This window comes from Schistocerca americana, chromosome 9, assembly GCF_021461395.2.
Source record: "Schistocerca americana isolate TAMUIC-IGC-003095 chromosome 9, iqSchAmer2.1, whole genome shotgun sequence".
In the NCBI taxonomy this organism is placed as follows: domain Eukaryota; kingdom Metazoa; phylum Arthropoda; class Insecta; order Orthoptera; family Acrididae; genus Schistocerca; species Schistocerca americana.
The window spans coordinates 151,834,815-151,853,832 of NC_060127.1; positions in this window are offsets into that span (position 1 = coordinate 151,834,815).

Here is a 19,018-nt window from a genome sequence, read left to right on the forward strand (position 1 = left end):
ATCTGAAGGTCTGGTCCTAGAGAATGTTGTAATCATCACTCCGAAAAACTGGCCTGCTGCGAGTAGCGGCTGGCCGCTGTGGCCGAGCGGTTGCAGGTGCTTCAGTCCGGAATCGCGCTGCTGCTACGGCCGCAGGTTCGAATCCTGCCTCGGACATGGGTGTGTATGATGTCCTTAGGTTAGTTAGGTTTAAGTAGTTCTCACAAGGGGAAGGCCTCAGACACGGCCCAACGATTCGGCTCAGATTTCGCAGGTCGCTTGTGTACAACCTAAAACGAAGGACTCTAAGATATTTTGGGTCAACACCCCCGTGTTTTGAGAGAATCACCCCTAAAGGTTATGGCGAACGATCGACTCAAAGTTGGCGAAATCGATAGATAATTATAAATAGGGCATTTTTCATCACCAAGTATGGGGTCCGAAAACGCATACTTTTCCAGAAATCGAGGTAAGATACTTTTACAACTGCCACTTCTGTACCCACATGGTCAACGCTTTTCGCCGACAGCAACGATAGCGCAACGGCCTAGGTAGCTGGCTACGAATCTCGAAGAAACGTAGTGGATGTTATTCTTTCGGTTTGTATTTTTGGCTCTAATGGCTCTGAGCAGTATGGGACTTAAAAGCTAAGATCATCAGTCCCCTAGAACATAGAACCACTTAAACCTAACTAACCTAAGAACATCACACAACACCCAGTCATCACGAGGCAGAGAAAATCCCTGACCCCGTTGGGAATCGAACCCGGGAACCCGGGCACGGGAAGCGAGAACGCTACGCGCGACCACGAGCTGCGGACAGGTTTGTATTTTTCCATATCTCAATTGATAGGGATAGGAGGTTCAATAAGGTAAGTAAATCAACAAGAAATGATAATAAGGTAGGCAAATAAATTTCTCAAACCTCTTGGGATAGTAAACAACTAAAATGTTACTCCAGGTCACTTTACAATGGCTCTTCCAGTCACTGTTACGTGTCCTCACTTTTCTTCGAACAACTAGATGGATGGTACTTGTCATATAAGCATTCGAAACAAATATACTCACGGCACCAAGAACATCTAATGAATGCAATCTTTCGACAGCTACACTGTTCCTTCCCTGTGATATGACGAAGAGGCAACCGGGACAACATAACTCTCCCCGCGTGCATTCTATCCCGTGCCTCGCTGTAAACAAGCGTCGCACGGTTGGCTATCTGTGATTCCTCGTGAGGAAGTCGTAGCCCTTTTACTCGGAGTTGTTTTCATGTAACAAGGCATAAAAGTTTAATACTTTACTAACTCAGGCCGTTTGGCAAATTAGTTTGCCCACCTTATTATTATCATTCCTTATTGATTTACTTATCTTATTAACCCTCCTATCCCTATCAACTGAGATATGGAAAAATACAAACGAGAAGAATAACATTCGCTAGGTTTCTTCGAGATTCGAATCCGGGTTTTCAGATTCCCAGCCAGTTACCTTGACCGTTGCGCTATCGGCGCTGTCGGCGATAGGCGTTAACCATGTGGGTAGAGACGCAGCAGTTGTAAAAGTTTCTTACCTCGATTTCTGGAAAAGTGTGCGTTTTCGGACCCCATTCCTGATGATGAAAGATGCTCTATTTACAATTATCTATCGATCCCGCCAATTTTGAGTCGATCGCTCGTAATGAGCTTTAGGGGTGATTTGCTCAAAAACATGGTGGTGTTGACTCAAAATATTTTAGATTCCTTCGTTTTAGATTGTACACAAGCGACATGAAAAATTTGAGCTGAATCAGTTGGGCCTCTCTGAGGCCTTCCCCTTGTCAGCCTAGGGGACTGATGACCTCAGATTTTAAGTCCCATAGTGCTCAGAGCCATTTGAAACATTTTTAGAGGCGAGTAGCACTCGGGCACGTAAGAGTTCCATATTAACTTATTTTTGTTTATAGACAGTTCATCCATTCGGGGAAACGAGGAACTCGACAATTTTCTCCTGTTATCGGCAGTAAGGCTGGCAAGTTATCTGTCCAGGGATTCTGAGACTTTCGCTAATGTTTTAATTTCAGGTTTGAAGTCGGATAACAAGTGACAAACGATATTTTTTTCGTGTGATATGATTACAAATTAAAAATTTTCAGATCAGATCTTTTTCCTTTACTTGTATTGTGAAACCTTTCTTTTTGACAAATGTAATGAACCGACTTCAAGAGGAAGTAACCTCTAGACTTTAATGATTGAATTTCAGAGTATTAAAATATACTGTAAGGCCGTTTTGTTTGTATTATACCAGGACGCTGCTATTTTCGAAGCTTTATTCAAGAGTCATACAGTTAGGCAATAAGCTTATTTCGGTTGAACTATCAAGTGATTTACATGTATCATTGTTGATTTAGTAGCTGTCAAATATTTCTACTTATTGTGTTTGTAGCGTAGATTGAGTTTTTTGTTTATATATATATTTTTTTATGAACCGTAGAAGCTGTCGTTGAATAACTTCGTTGCAACTTTCGTTTTCTATAAATATGACAGATTTACTTGACAGACGTCAACGATATGTGCTCACAGTTGCGGATCCGAAATTTTGGCCCGTCTTGACCTGTGTCAACTAAAGCTGTCAAATTCACAGAAAACGTAAATTTCTACAAAAATTACTCAACAACATCATCTACTATTGAGAAAGAAGTATACATAAACAAAAACAACTCAGTCTGCGCTACAAATACGATACGCAGAAATATTTGACAGCTGCAGCGTCAATGCTCCCTCCATGAACCACGGACTTTGCCGATGGTGGGGAGGCCCTTCGTGCCTCAGCGATAGCTGTACCGTAGGTGCAACCACAACGGAGGGGTATCTGTTGAGAGGCCAGACAAACGTGTGGTTCCTGAAGAGGGGCAGCAGCCTTTTCAGTAGTTGCAGGGGCAACAGTCTGGATGATTGACTGATCTGGCCTTGTGACATTAACCAAAAGGGCCTTGCTGTGCTGGTGCTGCGAACGGCTGAAAGCAAGGGGAAACTACAGTCGCAATTTTTCCTGAGGGCACGCAGCTTTACTGTATGGTTAAATGATGATGGCGTCCTCTTGGGTAAAATATTCCGGAGGTAAAATAGTCTCCCATTCGGATTTCCGGGCGGGGACTACTCAAGAGGACGTCGTTATAAGGAGAAAGACAACTGGAGTTCTATGTATCGGAGCGTGGAATGTCAGGTCCCTTAATTGGGCGGGTAGGTTAGAAAATTTAAAAAGGGAAATGGATAGGTTGAAGTTAGATATAGTGGGAATTAGTGAAGTTTGGTGGCAGGAGTAACAAGACTTCTGGTCAGGTGAATACAGGGTTATAAATACAAAATTAAATATGTGTAATGCAGGAATAGGTTTAATAATGAATAAAACAATAGTAATGCGGATAAGCTACTACGAACAGCGTAGCGAACGCGTTATTGGAGGCAAGATAGACACGAAGCCCATTCCTACCACAGTAGTACAAGTTTATGTGACAACTAGCTCCGCAGATTACGAGAAGATTGATGAAATGTATGATGCGACAAAAGAAACTATTCTAATAGTTCAGACAGACGAAAATTTAATAGTCGTAGGGGACTGGAAAGGAAGAGAAGGAAAAGTGGTAAGTGAATATGGACTGGCGGGTAAGGAATGAAAGAGGAAATAGCCTGGTAGAAGTTTGCACAGAGCATAACTTAATCATAGCTAACACTTGGCTTGAGAATCATGAAAAAAAGTTGTAGACGTGGAGACACAGGAAGGTTCAGATAGATTATATAATGGTAGGACAGAGATTTAGGAACCAGGTTTTAAATTGTAAGACATTTCTAGGTGCAGATGTCGACTCTGACACAATCTGTTATGAACTGTAGATTAAAAGTGAAGACACTGCAAATAGGTGAAAATTTAATGAGGTGGTGACGAATGGGTAGCTTTGAGAAATGAAATAGTAAAGGCAGCAGAGGATCAAGTAGGTAAAAAGACGAAGGCTAGTAGAAATCCTTGAGTAACAGAAGAAATGTTGAATTTAATTGATGAAAGGAGAAAATATAAAAATGCAATGAATTAAGCAGGCATAAAGGAATACAGAAGTGTCAAAAATGAGATCGACAGGAAGTGCAAAATGGTTAAGCAGGGATGGCTAGAAGACAAATGTAAGGATATAGAGGCATACATCACTAGGGGTGCCTGCAGGAAAATTAAAGAAACGTTTGGAGAAAACATAACTACCTGTATGAATATCAATACCGCAGATGGAAGATCAGTCCTAAGCAAAGAAGGGAAACCAGAAAGGTGGAAGGAGTATATAGAGTGTCTATACAAGGGCGATGTACTTGAGGACAATATTACAGGAATGGAAGAGAATGTCGATGAAGATGAAATAGGAGATACGATACTGCGTGAAGAGTTTGACAGAGCACTGAAAGACCTAAGTCAAAAAAAAGCCCCGGGAGTAGACAACATTCCATTAAAACTACTGATAGACTTGGGAGAGCCAAGGATGTCAAAACTCTACCATCGTGTGAGCAGATGTATGAGAAAGGTGAAATACTCTCAGACTTCAAGAAGAATATAATAATTTCAACGCCAAAGGAAGCAGTTGTGAAAATTACCGAAATATCAGTTTAATAAGTAATGGCTGCAAAATACTAACACGAATTCTTTACAGACGAATGGAAAAACTGGTGGATACCGATATCTGGTAAGATCAGTTTGGATTCCGTAGAAGTGTTGGAACACGCGAGGCAATACTGACACTACGACTTCTTAGAAGATAGATTAACGAAAGGCAAACCTACGTTTCTAGCATTTGTAGACGTGGAGAAAGCTTTCACAATGTTGACTGGAATGCTCTCTTTCAAACTCTGAAGGTGACAGGAGTAAAATACAGGGTGCGGAAGTCTATTTACAATTTGTACAGAAAACAGATGGCAGTTATAAGAGTCGAGGGGCATGAAAGGGAAGTAGTGGTTGAGAAGGGTGTGAGCCAGGGTTTTAACCTATCCCCGGCGTTATCCCAATGGCTCTCAGCACTATAGGACTTAACATCTGCGGTCATCAGTTCCCTAGAATTTAGAACTACTTAAACCTAACTAACCTAAGGACATCACACACATCCATGCCCGAGGCATGATTCGAACCTGCGACCGTAGCAGTCGCGCGGTTCCGGGCTGAAGCGCCTAGAACCGTCGATCACAACGGCCGGCTCGACGTTATTCAATCTGTATATAGAGCAAGCAGTAAAGGAAACAAAAGAAAAATTTGAAGTAGGAATTGAAAGCCATGGGGAAAAAATAAAAACTTTCAGGTTTGCCGATGAGATTGTAATTCTGTCAAAGACAGCAAAGAACCTGGAAGAGCAGTTGAACGGAATGGACAGTGTCTTGAACCGAGGATATAAGATGTACGTCAACAAAATCAAAACGGAGTAATGGAATGGAGTCGAATTTAATTGATGCTAAGGGAATTAGACTAGGAAATGAGACACTTAAAGTATTAGATGAGTCTTGCTTTTTGGGAAGCATAATAACTCTTGACGGTCGGGGTAGAGAGGATATGAAATGTTGTCGGGCTCTGGCAAGGAAAGTGTTTGTAAAGAAGAAGAATTTGTTAACATCATGTACAGATTTAAGTGTCAGGAAGTCGTTTCTGAAAGTATTTGTGCCGAATGTAGCCATGAATGGATGCGAAACATGAACAATAAATAGTTTAGTCAAGACAAGAATAGAAGCTTTCGAGATGTGATGGTACAGAAAAATGCTGAATGTTAGATGAGTGGATCATGTAACTAATGAAGAGGTACTGAATATAATTGGGCAGACGAGGAATTTGTGGCACAACCTGACTAAAGGAATGGATAGGTTGGAAGGACACATTCTGAGGCTTCAAGGGATTACCAGTTTAGTATTGGAGGGAAACTTGGAGGGTAAAAATTGTAGAGGGAAAACAAGAGATGAATACACTAAGCAGATGCAGAAGGATGTAGGTTGCAGTAGGTACTGGGAGATGAAGAAGCTTGCACAGGATAGAGTAGCATGGAGAGCTGCATCAAACCAGACCCCGGACTGACGAACACAACAACAACAGCAACTACAATGTCCACGATATGATATGCAAGTCTTTTGAATAAGGCAATGCACCCAAAAAACAGCTTATCGCCTAACTGTACATCTCTCTTGAAAAAAGCTTCAAAAAACATGTCCGGAAATGTCTTTACAAAATATCTACTACGCTACAGGTCACGAGGAATACAAAATGAAAAATGTCATAATAATGCGATAACTTTTGATTGGATTGACTGATAAGCTTAACGTTTTTGTATCATAAAGAGACTACAGATCTCAGTACGTGTCACAAATTCCAACTTGATACGTCTACAGGTTCCTGAGTAAAAGGGACAGAGGTACAGTCAGGTAACATATGACAAAAAGTTTTTTCTTGTAATGTCAGGTAATTGGAGAATAATTGGTTAATTGTGTCTTGTCACTTTTCTTGTGAAGAAGTTTCTCAACTGCATATTTTAAACTGCCTCGAAAAATGCCCTGTGCCAGTGGTGCATTGCTTATATCTCAAAGGACAATGCTTATTGATCTGGAACAACTTTTCAGATTTTCGTTCGAAATCGCATCAATACCATAAGAGCTTTCGTTTTTTTAGAATTTCTATAGTTCCATTAATATCAGTGAAGGATGTTGATCTTATCTGAGGTTCGCTAGAAGCTTTGTGTAATGACATTTTTAATATAATCTCTGGCTACTTCAACAGAATCATTGAATCCTATTTTTGCTGTAAAATTTAAAAAGTAGTTGTTAGTAGTATTCGCAGCTTGCGACGTGTCAGTCACAGCATAGACATTTACTGTAACCGTTATGGTATCATGTACACTGACTGGCTGTCCTGCCTCCTGTTTGACGATATACTATACAGTTCTAATCTTATTATCTGTGTTATTTATTTCTGACAGGCCGTGCAAACTTTTGAACATTCTAATGACTTTGCTTAAATTATTATGGCACCTTTTGTAGTATGCAAGTAGTGTCGGGTCTTGACCTACTCTGCCCTTTATATAAATTTCCCTTTTCCTCTTACATGAGATGTTAATTCCGACAGTTATCTGCAACTTACTTGTTTTTAATGGATCCTCTGCAGGATTTTTTAAGGAAGTATCTTTCAGATATTGACAGTAATTTGCTATGGAATAAACTGAATTTGACTCTATCATCTCTTTCTATGTAGCATATACCGCATTTCATACCGTCTCTTTTAACTTATTCGTAAAACATTGTGTCCTGTTTTCATTGAAAAGCCTCGCTGTTTTGTATGAACCTGCCTCAGTGTATAAGATGCTACGTTGTTTACTTCCATTAATTATGCGCCATGGTCAGATAGCCGCCGGGGTAGCCGCGCGGTCTCAGGGCCTTGCCACGGTTCGCGCGGCTCCCCCTGTCGGAGGTTCGAGTCCTCCATCGGGCATGGGTGCGTGTGTTGTCCTTAGCGTAAGTTTGTTTAAGTTACATTAAGTAGTGTGTAAGCAGTTTGGTCCCATAGGAACTCACCACAAATTTCCAAATTTTTCATGATCAGACAGTTAATAGTTGATTACACTTTCATTAGTTCAGCTTGAGCACTGTGCATAAAAACGATATAAATCACGGCCCTACTATCTTGCTGCAACCAAGTTGGAAAAGTAGCTACTGAAATTAGATTGAATCACGAAATAATGATTCCAGTTCATTTTTCCTGTCGGTATCTTTTAAATTATCTTTATTGAAATCTTCACACACTAATAACTGTATTTCTGTCCGACAAGTAGATCAAAATGTTATCTAGATTTCTCATAAATAACTGAAAGTTACCTAGAGCAGAGCTGACGACAGTTACAATTACCAATGAAGAATTGTGCAGTAACAAAAATGGTTCAAATGGCTCTGAGCATTATGGGACTTAACATCTCAGGTCATCAGTCCCCTAGAACTTAGAACTACTTAAACCTAACTAACCTAAGGACATCACACACATCCATGCCCGAGGCAGGATTCGAGCCTGCGACCGTTGCGGTCGCGCAGTTCCAGACTGAAGGGCCTAGAACCGATGGCCACCAGCGGCCGGCGTGCAGTAACACCTCACAGGCAAATGATGCTAGGTTCTGAAATATTCAAAATATATTTGTTCCAATGTTTTTGAGCCTGTATCCAACTTTTACATATGTGGCAGCTCCTCCGTTTTCCGAGTTAACTCTACACGAAAATGGCGCTAAGTTATATTCCCTGATATTTACTTTTCCATCGTTGTGGTTATGTGGTGTTGAGGATGCAGAGCATGCTGACTGAAATTTATGAAGAAATTGATTACGATTATCCACCTTGAGAGTTATCTAAAACGACACCATTTTCGCTTCTTCGATCAGGTCTACTCTCAGTATTTTGCCGGACATTGCTGCACTTCTGAAAAATTAATTGCCGTCGTCATCTCGCGTCTGCTTGAGGTTCTTAATGATAATGATGAACCAAGTTTTCACCTGTTTTTCGTCTTCTGCACCTGTAAATGACATATTTGTAGCGGATGTTGTCAGCAACTGGTTCGGTAAAAGCGCCGGATTGCTGCGCCTACAGCCTGTGACGTCACAGCGTGGAATTCCACGTTCTACCAACTTGCGAAGCGTGAAATGAAGAATCTGGCATGTCACACTTTTGTTTGATGGAGAGGAACGTGCACGATGAGATTCGACATTATTATTACGTCACAAGCAGAACTTCAGTGCCGCAATGTTGTATAGAGTTCGTATTTGATTTTTTTTTACTTTATTACGGAGTGCGTGATATTAATATAACCTGTTTGGTAGCATCAGCACATCGGGAATGTCTCGGAAACGCGTCGTTCTAGATACTGTTTATTATAATAAAAGGAGAAGGAACCACGTCGGTAGTTAAACGTTTCCCGTAGTGATATTTCTGGTGTTATAACTCGTGTGCTACGGAAACACACCGTTCAGCGCTACAGCACACTAATGATCTATCAAAAGCGCGTCGTTTTTGTAAACTTTGTTGCAGATAAATAGAAATAGATTGTGGATACAGCCGTTGTAGTTGGTAACGCCTTTAGCTGAAAAGAGTATGGTACAAGGTTCGCGTTCAGTTCCTCTCAAATTTTTCGCTCTTTGTTATTTATTTAACCCTTTATTTGACAGTGTTGCTCTCAAGCAACATCAAATTTACGTTGGCCTTATGGGGCAACAAACACTTCATAGTGGCTTTTATTGGCATTGTTGCCTCCGGGCAACGTTCCTTTACACACTGCGAATGCCAGTTGTAATAGTTCGAGGTCTTCCACATGAGATGGCAGTTTGTGCAGTGGTGTTACAGAGATCTCCTTGTGTGAGCATCAGGGGTGTCTTATTTTGGTTCTGAAAGAGTGGTTTTCAATAAATTGTCAGTAAGAAATACCCAGAGGTGAGTTTACAGGAGAAATATTTCAATCTAATATTGTCCTGAATTACGTAAATAGTATAAAACTTTTATGTCGCCTGTGAGCAACATTGCCCATAGCTGGGACATTTGCCATTAATACATTACATATGCTTACGGCGTGACAGAGTAGACATTTTTATTTTCAGGGGCTTTTTAGCTATGGATTCCAGAATATTTTATGGAATTAAAAAGCGATAGGAATAGTAGTTCCACCAGAAAACCGGCTTAGTCTGATCTATGCGAATCTGAATGAACTCGAAGTTTTGGCAGACTGTAGTGATGACGATCCAGATTATATTGCAGAGCGTCAATCTCAGTTCCATAACCTAGTTGTAGCAGAAACTGATTCTGATTCAGGAAGTGAAATCTCAGAAGCTGAACATGTGCAAAGACCTTCTGCAGTGAATCCTTCTAGCACAAGTGCCAGTCAAGTGAAAAAGAAAATTACAAAAGCAGTGACTTACATGTGGGTAAAGGAAGGTATAACTGCTAGGGCGGAAAGTCTCTCTCCTGTGTTTTCTGATGAAGGCAATACACCACTGGGTTATTACAGAAGATTCTTTGATTCAGAACTAAATGACAAAATTATGCAGGAAGCGAACTTATACTCTGTGCAACGAACTACCACGTCAGTAAACACCAATATAAATGAAATGGAACAATTTTTCGTTGTTCTGATATACATGGGTCTTGTTTCTATGCCTTCGTACACTGACTATTGGTCTCAGTCAATGAATTGTGAAAAAATCACCAGCATTTTCAGTTTGAAGCGCTTTCAGAAACTCCGCCGATATCTGCATTTTACAAGCAATGAGAATGCTGTGAACTATTCTGACAGACTTTTCAAAATAAGACCTGTTCTTGAGTCAATTGTAAAGAACTGCCGTGAGCAGAAACAAGAGTCCGAATTTTCTATAGATGAGATGATGGTTCCATATAAAGGTACAAGAGCAGGTAATTAGCGCCAATATATTCAAAACAAGCCACACAAGTGGGGTTTTAAGATTTTTTTCGTGCTGGTGTGTCCGGAGTTGTCTATCATTTTCTTCCCTATACTGGCAAGGGGATGAGAACTGATCTTGCTGATGACGAGTAAGTATTTGGAAGTGGAGGACAAGTTGTGGTTACACTTTGCAAAAGTATTCCAAGAGGTATTTCTCCCACAGTTTATTTTGACAATTTCTTTTGCAGTCTTTAACTTATAACATACTTTTAAAAAATCAAAACATTGAGTCCATGGGCACCATAAGGCAGAACCGAATAAAGAACTGAAGCAGTTACTGAAGCAGGGACGAGGCAGCTATGACTACAGGAAGGACAGCCACTCAGACCTCATTTTAGTAAGGTGGGCAGACAATAAAATCGTGACACTTGCAAGCTCATTTTGTGGTGTCCAACCACTCTCAACAGTAAAACGATGGGACAGCAATGAAAAAAGAAGAATTGATGTTCCCTGTCCCAGTATTGTATGTCAGTACAACAAGCATATGGGAGGAGTTGATCTTGCTGGCATGCTGATAGAGCTCTACAGACTACCAATGAAAACCAGGTGTTGGTACATGAGGTTGTTTGGATTTATGCTAGATCTGAGAGTTGTAAACGCCTGGCTAGTATTTAGAAGAGAATCTCTGGACAGGAAGACCTCATTGAAGTCATTCAGGGCAGATATTGCCAATGGTTTGATGTTTTCATGGAAAAGGAATGTAGGAAGGCTCTCAATAGACATAACACCACCAGAAGATAAGAGGAGGAACCCAATAGCTCCGACTGTTACACAAGATGTCTGATTTGATAATATGGAGCATTGGCCTGAATACGGTCCCAAAGGTCGTTGTCGTTATTTTCCATCTGGATATTCTACAGTCATGTGTTCAAAATGCAATCTAGTATTGTGCTTCGATCCAAAGAGGAACTGTTTCCAAAAATTTCATTGTAAGAAGAACTAGAAGGGAAAATGAAACAGTTCTATTACACAGCAGGAATGCGTAAATATGTTTATAAATTAAATTATTCACGTACAGGAAACCTTTTGCTTGAGGTTATTGGCAAACACTTTTTTTACATATATAATATGTATAAATGTGGTCTACTGCTGGCAATGCTGCTTGTAAGCTACATTTCATAATTTTCATAATTTTTGTCAAAAATTTCTAAAACCGACTGAATTGTATTTCGTTAAGCATAATAAATAAATATAAGCACAGAAAAACTTTTTTTGTTTTTATTTCCACCATTTGCCAAATAAAGGGTTAATAGAGGAATCACGCACGATTGTTGATGTTATTTATTATAAATAATGTATTTGCTGCTTTTTGCAGAGGACAATGAATGTAATTATTCTCCATTAGTCATAAATCTCAACGTGACAATTAGTCTACGTCAAAAAGACTTCTTTATTTAGTATGGCTACTTTTTCGACAATATGCAGCACTTCTTGAAGAATGGGCTGCCATTCAGTTCCGATCAACATAAGGTTTCGCGCAACTTTTCAGTTACATAGTGTTGGTAGCACTTGCCTTTGTGTGGTGTTGCAGTGTGGAAGGTCCGTACTCGCCCACGGGCCTTTTTCCCTGAATACACAGTTTGTGGCATAGAGATCTAATCTTTTTCTTGTTGAGAGGTGTGTAAAGTTACTTACTTTAATGTGCTATTATTAACTGAGTAGTTTGCATGTGCTTGTAAAGTCAATATTAGTGATGCTATAGACATGCTTGGGGGGAACAGCCTTGCTGCAGTGAATACACCGGTTCCGGTGAGATCACCGAAGTAAAGTGCTGTCGGGTGTGACTGGCACTTGGATGGGTGACCATCCAGGCCGCCATGCACTGTTGCCATTTTTCGGGGTAACGACCGGGAGAGCGGTGCGCTGACCACACGCCCCTCATATCCGCATCCTCAACTGAGGATGACACGGCGGTCGGATGGTCCGGATGGGCCAGTTTTGGCCAGAAGACGGAGTACTATAGACATGTTTTCCATTCCTGAGTGTTCTGAAGCAACTATGGAGAACGACTAACTGAAATCTGCTGTCATCTCCTGGCACACTTCACTGCTATTTAGCTGCGATTTCACACTCGCCAATAGTACATTATCGATCAGAAAAAAGTACAATTTCGATACCCTAGTACAATTAAGATCAAAGCAGATCTTTACTTTAGTCCATCAAGACTGGTTACTGAGAACATGTTATAAACAGTTACTACAAATACACTACTGGCCACTAACATAGCTACACCAAGAAGAAATGCAGATAATAAACGGGTATTCATTGGACAAATATGTCGTGTGATTACATTTTCACGCAATTTGGGTGCATAGATCCTAAGAAACAACCACCTCTGCCCGTAATAACGGCCTTGATACGCCTGGGCATTGAGTCAAAATGAGCTTGGATGGCGTGAACAGGTACAGCTACGCATGCAGCTTCAACAGGATACCACAGTTCATCAAGAGTAGTGACTGGCGTATTGTGACGAGCCAGTTCCTCGGCCACCATTGACCAGACGTTTTCAGTTGGTGAGATATCTGGAGAATGTGCTGGCCAGGGCAGCAGTTGAACATTTTCTGTATCCAGAAAGGCCCATACAGGACCTGCCACATGCGGTCGTGCATTATCCAGCTGAAATGCAGGGTTTCGCAGGGATCGAATGAAGGGTAGAGCCACGGGTCGTAACACATCTGAAATGTAACGTCCGCTGTTCAAAGTGCCGTCAATGCGAACACGAGGTGACCGAGACGTGTAACCAGTGGCATCCCATACCATCACGCCGGGTGAGACGCCAATATGGCGATGACGAAAACACGCTTCCAATGTGCACTCACCGCGATGTTGCCAAACACGGGTGCGACCATCATGATGCTGTAAACAGGACCTGGATTCATCCGAAAAAATGAAGTTTTGCCATTCGTGCACCCAGGTTCGTCGTTAAGTACACCATCGCAGGCGCTCCTTTCTGTGATGCAGCGTCAAGGTTAACCGCAGCCATGGTCTCCGAGCTGATAGCCCATGCTGCTGCAAGCGTCGTCGAACTGTTCGTGCCGGCCGAAGTGGCCGCGCGGTTCTGGCGCTGCAGTCTGGAACCGCCGGACCGCTACGGTCGCAGGTTCGAATCCTGCCTCGGGCATGGATGTGTGTGATGCCTTTAGGTTAGTAAGGTTTAAGTAGTTCTAAGTTCTAGGGGACTAATGACCTCAGAAGTTGAGTCCCATAGTGCTCAGAGGCATTTGAACCATTTTTTGAACTGTTCGTGGAGATGGTTGTTGTCCTGCAAACGTTCCCATCTGTTGCCTCAGGGATCGAGACGTGGCTGCACGATCCGTTACAGTTATGCGGATAAGACGCCTGTCATCTCAACTGCTAGTGATACGAGGCCGTTGGGATCCAGCACGGCGTTCCGTATTACCCTCCTGAACCCACCGATTCCATACTCTGCTAACAGTCATTGGATTTCGACCAACACGAGCAGCAGTGTCGTGATACGATAAACCGCAATCGCGATAAGCTACAATCCGACCTTTGCCAAAGTTGGAAACGTGATGGTACGCATTTCTCCTCCTTACACGAGACATCAAAACAACGTTTCACCAGGCAAAGCTGGTCAACTGTTGATTGTGTATGAGAAATCGGTTGGAAACTTTCCTCATGTCAGCATGTTGTAGGTGTCGACACCGGCGCCAACATTGTGTGAATACTCTGAAAAGCTAATTATTTTCATATCACAGCATCTTCTTTCTGTCGGCTAAATTTCGCGTCTGTAACTGATCATCTTCTTGATGTAGCAATTTTAACGGCCAGTAGTGTAAGTTCTATAATTTCAACATATCTTCTCTGGCGATATTTCGAAGCAAACTCTTATGTTTTCACTTATAAGCCTCGAAACTACCAGAATTCTACAATCAATTGAGTCCAGCTACATTACATGAGGCAATAAAAAGTGTAATGGATGGAAATTTGAGCCTTCAAGCTGCATCAGATTTATGCGACTTTCCCTCCAAACTAAAAAGGAAATGCTGGCTGGATTACCTCCGACTATAGAAAACAGAATTGGTCATCCGACTGTACGCAGTTCCGAAAGGGAAGATGCTTTGCTCCAGTGAGCTTTATTTCTGGGACAGGGAAGGTTGCGTCTGGCGCCACTTCAGTTAAGAAGAATTGCATTTTGATTGCGGAGAAAAATAATTTGGAACACCCATGCAACTCGGAAACCTAGGCTGCTGGAATCAATTTGAATAGAGCATTTATTAAGAGATGCGCTAACTTTAGCGTGTGAAGACCCGGCGGTCTTTCGCGAGCCTGAGCTGAAGGCTTAAATAGAGCGGAAGTAAGTAAATATTGCCAGAATTTGGAGGAAATATTAAAGGGACATAATTTGTTTGATAAACCAGAGTGTTGTTATAATATGAATGGGTCTGGCTTTCCTCTTAATAAGTGACCCCCAAAAATAGTTAGTCGTGAAGGCAAGCGAGAAATTGTTTCATTAATAAACGTGCAAAGAGGACAAAATGTGACTGTTGCTGCATGCATGAAACCTTCTGGTGAGTATTTCGCACGAATGGCTATTTTCAAAAGAGTGAGGAAACGACCTAAATTCCAACACGGCTTGCCTCTTTTATTTAGGGATATGTGTGATTCGGGGTACAGTAACGGATAGGGTGACCAGATGCATTTGTTTAAAAAAGAGGAAAAACAGCTTCAAAAAGGAGGACAAAGAAACAATAAAGAGGACACATCAAACGTGTCAACTGCAGACGAGGATACCACCAGTAACCTTTGGACAAGTCACGTGACTGCTGGGAATTACCGGTAAAACTAGTAGTTAATTGTTACTGATGGGCCGGCCGAAGTGGCCGCGCGGTTCTGGCGCTGCAGTCTGGAACCGCGAGACCGCTACGGTCGCAGGTTCGAATCCTGCCTCGGGCATGGATGTGTGTGATGTCCTTAGGTTAGTTAGGTTTAACTAGTTCTAAGTTCTACGGGACTAATGACCTCAGCAGTTGAGTCCCATAGTGCTCAGAGCCATTTTGTTACTGATGGTCAGGTGGTGGTTAACTGAGAAATACAAAAAACATTAAAAACATTGACTGTGGCTTCAATTGTTTTGTTATGTCAACAACACGGAACTGTTTACAAAGCGAAAAACGTAAGACCATTTACCTTCCTTCATTCGACTCACCACTATCAACATCTACAATTCAAGCAGCAGCTGACGACATGTAAACTGCACTTTAACCTTCCGAAGACAAATAAATTGAATGACTATGAAGCAATGAAATAAAACCATGATAGATAATCTGTTGAGTTATTTCTTACCTTCATTGGCCACTGAGACGTACGTTCCAGCTTCACATATCTTACATTCCGCTTCAATTTCATTTCTCCCTTTCTTAAATCCGGATATTTGCAGGAAAGGACATAAGAAAATGTACACTTTCGTTTAGGCATAGCCAAATATTTTACGTAACTCACTCGGTTAAAAATTACACTCACAAATCACACGTGCACTACAGGAAGTCAAGCCAATACAAAACGAAGATATGAAACGAAAATTTGAAATAATCGATATTTGCATTCGATTATAGGTCGATCAACGATAACATCGACGATCCTGGTGCCACCTACTAACACCGCCTTCGTACGTGTTTATCACGAAGGCTGTGCCAATAGTTACAGTATTTAAGAAAAGAGCAATAGAACGGGACGAATTGTAAATTTAACTGTATTACGCTGAACTTTGCGAAAAAGCCGGACACTGTAAAAATCCGCCCGGACCCAGGACAAAGAACTAAAAAGGAGGACATGTCCGGATTAATCCGGAATTCTCGTCACCTTAGTAATGGAGAACTGTTTATGATCTGGCTTCGATACTTCAAGTAATACAAAAGATTGGGTAGTATTACCGTTCTTATTGACAACCATGGCTGCCATACGAGCTTGGATGCTGTAGCGTGCTGTCGAGAAGATGGTATACAACTTTTGACACTGTCTCCACACAGTACGCTTGTATTACGGCCATTAGACAGAACTTTCTTCAAGTCTCTGAAGGCCCAATATCACAGAAAAGCAACTGGGTAGATTCATCGTAATGTCAATGAAAGCCTTACGAAGGAAATATTCTGTACAATTTTCTGTGATGCCTGGAGTGAAACTGTATCATTTGGGTGTTTTGAGGGCTCATCTCCACGCGAAAGCAATAATTAAATTTTTCGCGCTGTCGATAAACAATACGTAGTTGCGGTGAGAAAACAGCAGATGTTTTAATATTGTACTTCAGCTTTTCGTCCTCTCGCGCTACTTAAAGTGGTGAGATAATCTGTTTCTAAAAGGACGCATTTTGTCATTGCTCCGTTAACTCGATACATTTTGTTACATACTGAACATAGGCAGATTTAAAGAGGCGCATCGACTGTACTGCCAAGCAACAATTATTATTTTAGTTTTAACAATGATGTAATCGGCTGCGACGTGGCAGAGGTTTGTGTGCAGTCTGATGGAAAACTATAAAGTCCTAGCATAAAAGATCCATTAAGTCAATCTTCATGGCAATTTTGCTGCAACAAGTCCAATATTTCACACGGTAATGCAAAAATACTTAGCAAACACACGACCTCAGCCACCAATGCCACTGTTCGCATGCCAGACGAAGTGTGTGGAAACAATATCGTTTAATCTTAGTACATCTACATCTACATCTACTCTGAAAATAACATTTAAGTGCCTGGCAGAGGGTTCATCCAACCACCTTCACGATTCTCCATTATTCCAATCTCGTATAGCGCGCAGAAAGAACGAACACCTATATCTTTTCGTACGAGCTCTGATTTCCCTTATTTCATCGTGGTGATCTTATCTCCCTATGCAGGTCGGTATCAACAAAATATTTTCGCATTCGGAGGAGAAAGATGGTGATTGGAATTTCTTGACATGATTCCGTCGCAACGAAGAACTCCTTTCTTTTAATGATGACCAGCCCAAATCCTGTATCATTTCAGTGACACTCTCTCCCATATTTCAAGGTAATACAAAACGTGCTGCTCTTCTTTGAACTTTTTTGATGTACTCCGTCAGTCCTATCTGGTAACGATCCCACATCGCGCAGCAGTATTCTAAAAGAGGACGGACAAGCGTAGTGTAGGCAGTCTCCTTAGAAGATCTGTTACTTTCCTAAATGTCCTGCCAATAAAACGGAGTATTTGGTTAGCCTTCTCCACAACATTTTCTACGTGTCCCTTCCAATTTAAGTTGTTCGTAGTTGTAATTCCTGGGTATTAAGTTGAATTTACGGCCTTTATATTAGACTGATTTATCGTGTAACCGAAGTTTAACGAATTCCTCTTACCACTCATGTGGATGACCTCACACTTTTCGTAATGTAGGATCAATTGCCAATTTTCGCACCGTTCAGATATCATTTCTAAATCGTTTTGCAATTTGTTTTGATCTTCTCATGACTCTATGACGACAGCGTCATCTGAAAACAACCTAAGACGGCTGCTGAGATTGTCTCACAGATCATTTATGCAGATAAGGATCAGAAAAGGGCCTATAACACTACACTGGGGAACGCCAGAAATCACTTCCGTTTTACTCGATGACTTTCCGTCAATTACTACGAACTGTGACCTCTCTGACAGGAAATTGCAAATCCAGTCACATAACTGAGACGATATTCCATAAGACGTAATTTCACTAATAACTGCTTGTGTAAAAAGCCTTCCGGAAATCCAGAAATACGGAATCTCTATGAAATGCCTTATCAGTAACAGCACTTCATGCGAATGAAGAGCACGATGTTTTCTAAATCCATGTTGCCTGTGTGTCAATAGACCGTTTTCTTCGAGGTAATTCAAAATGTTCGAACATAATATATCTTCCATATATATATATTTATATATATATATATATGTATATATATATATATATTGCCTCGCTTTTGCGGATGACTTAGCGATTCTGGCAGGAAGTTTGGAAGAAGCAGTCAAACAGATCAATATTCTGAATGAAACAGCAGAAAAAGCAGGACTGAAAATCTCCTTTGAAAAGACAGAGTACCTAACCAATGTAAAAGAGGCACCGAACAATATGATTACAAAGTATGGCCAGATAAAGAAGGTTTCTAATTTCAAATATTTAGGGGAAATCATCCAGCCCAATGCTTCAGATAAAGAAGGAAATAAAACAAGAACAAGAAAAATGGAAATGGCATTCCAGCTAACAAAGAATGTGTACAACAAGAAGTCAATATCAATTAACGCAAAAATAAGGCACTACAACACTGTGATTAAGCCAGAGTGTCTGTATGCATCTGAATGTTTAGCAATGAACACTAACAAGGAAATGGAAGCTATAGCAAAAAAGGAGCGAAATATCATTAGAAGAGTACTTGGGCCGAGGTTTGAGAATGGGACTTGGAAGCTTAGAAGTAATAGAGAAGTGTATGACAAAATTGAGAAAGTAAGAGATACTATGAGGAAGAGAAGAGTAAGCTTTTACGCCCATTTGAAAAGAATGAATGATGAAAGGCTGACAAAGAAAATATTCATGTTTTTTGACAAGAACCCCAGAACCCAAATTACCTGGTT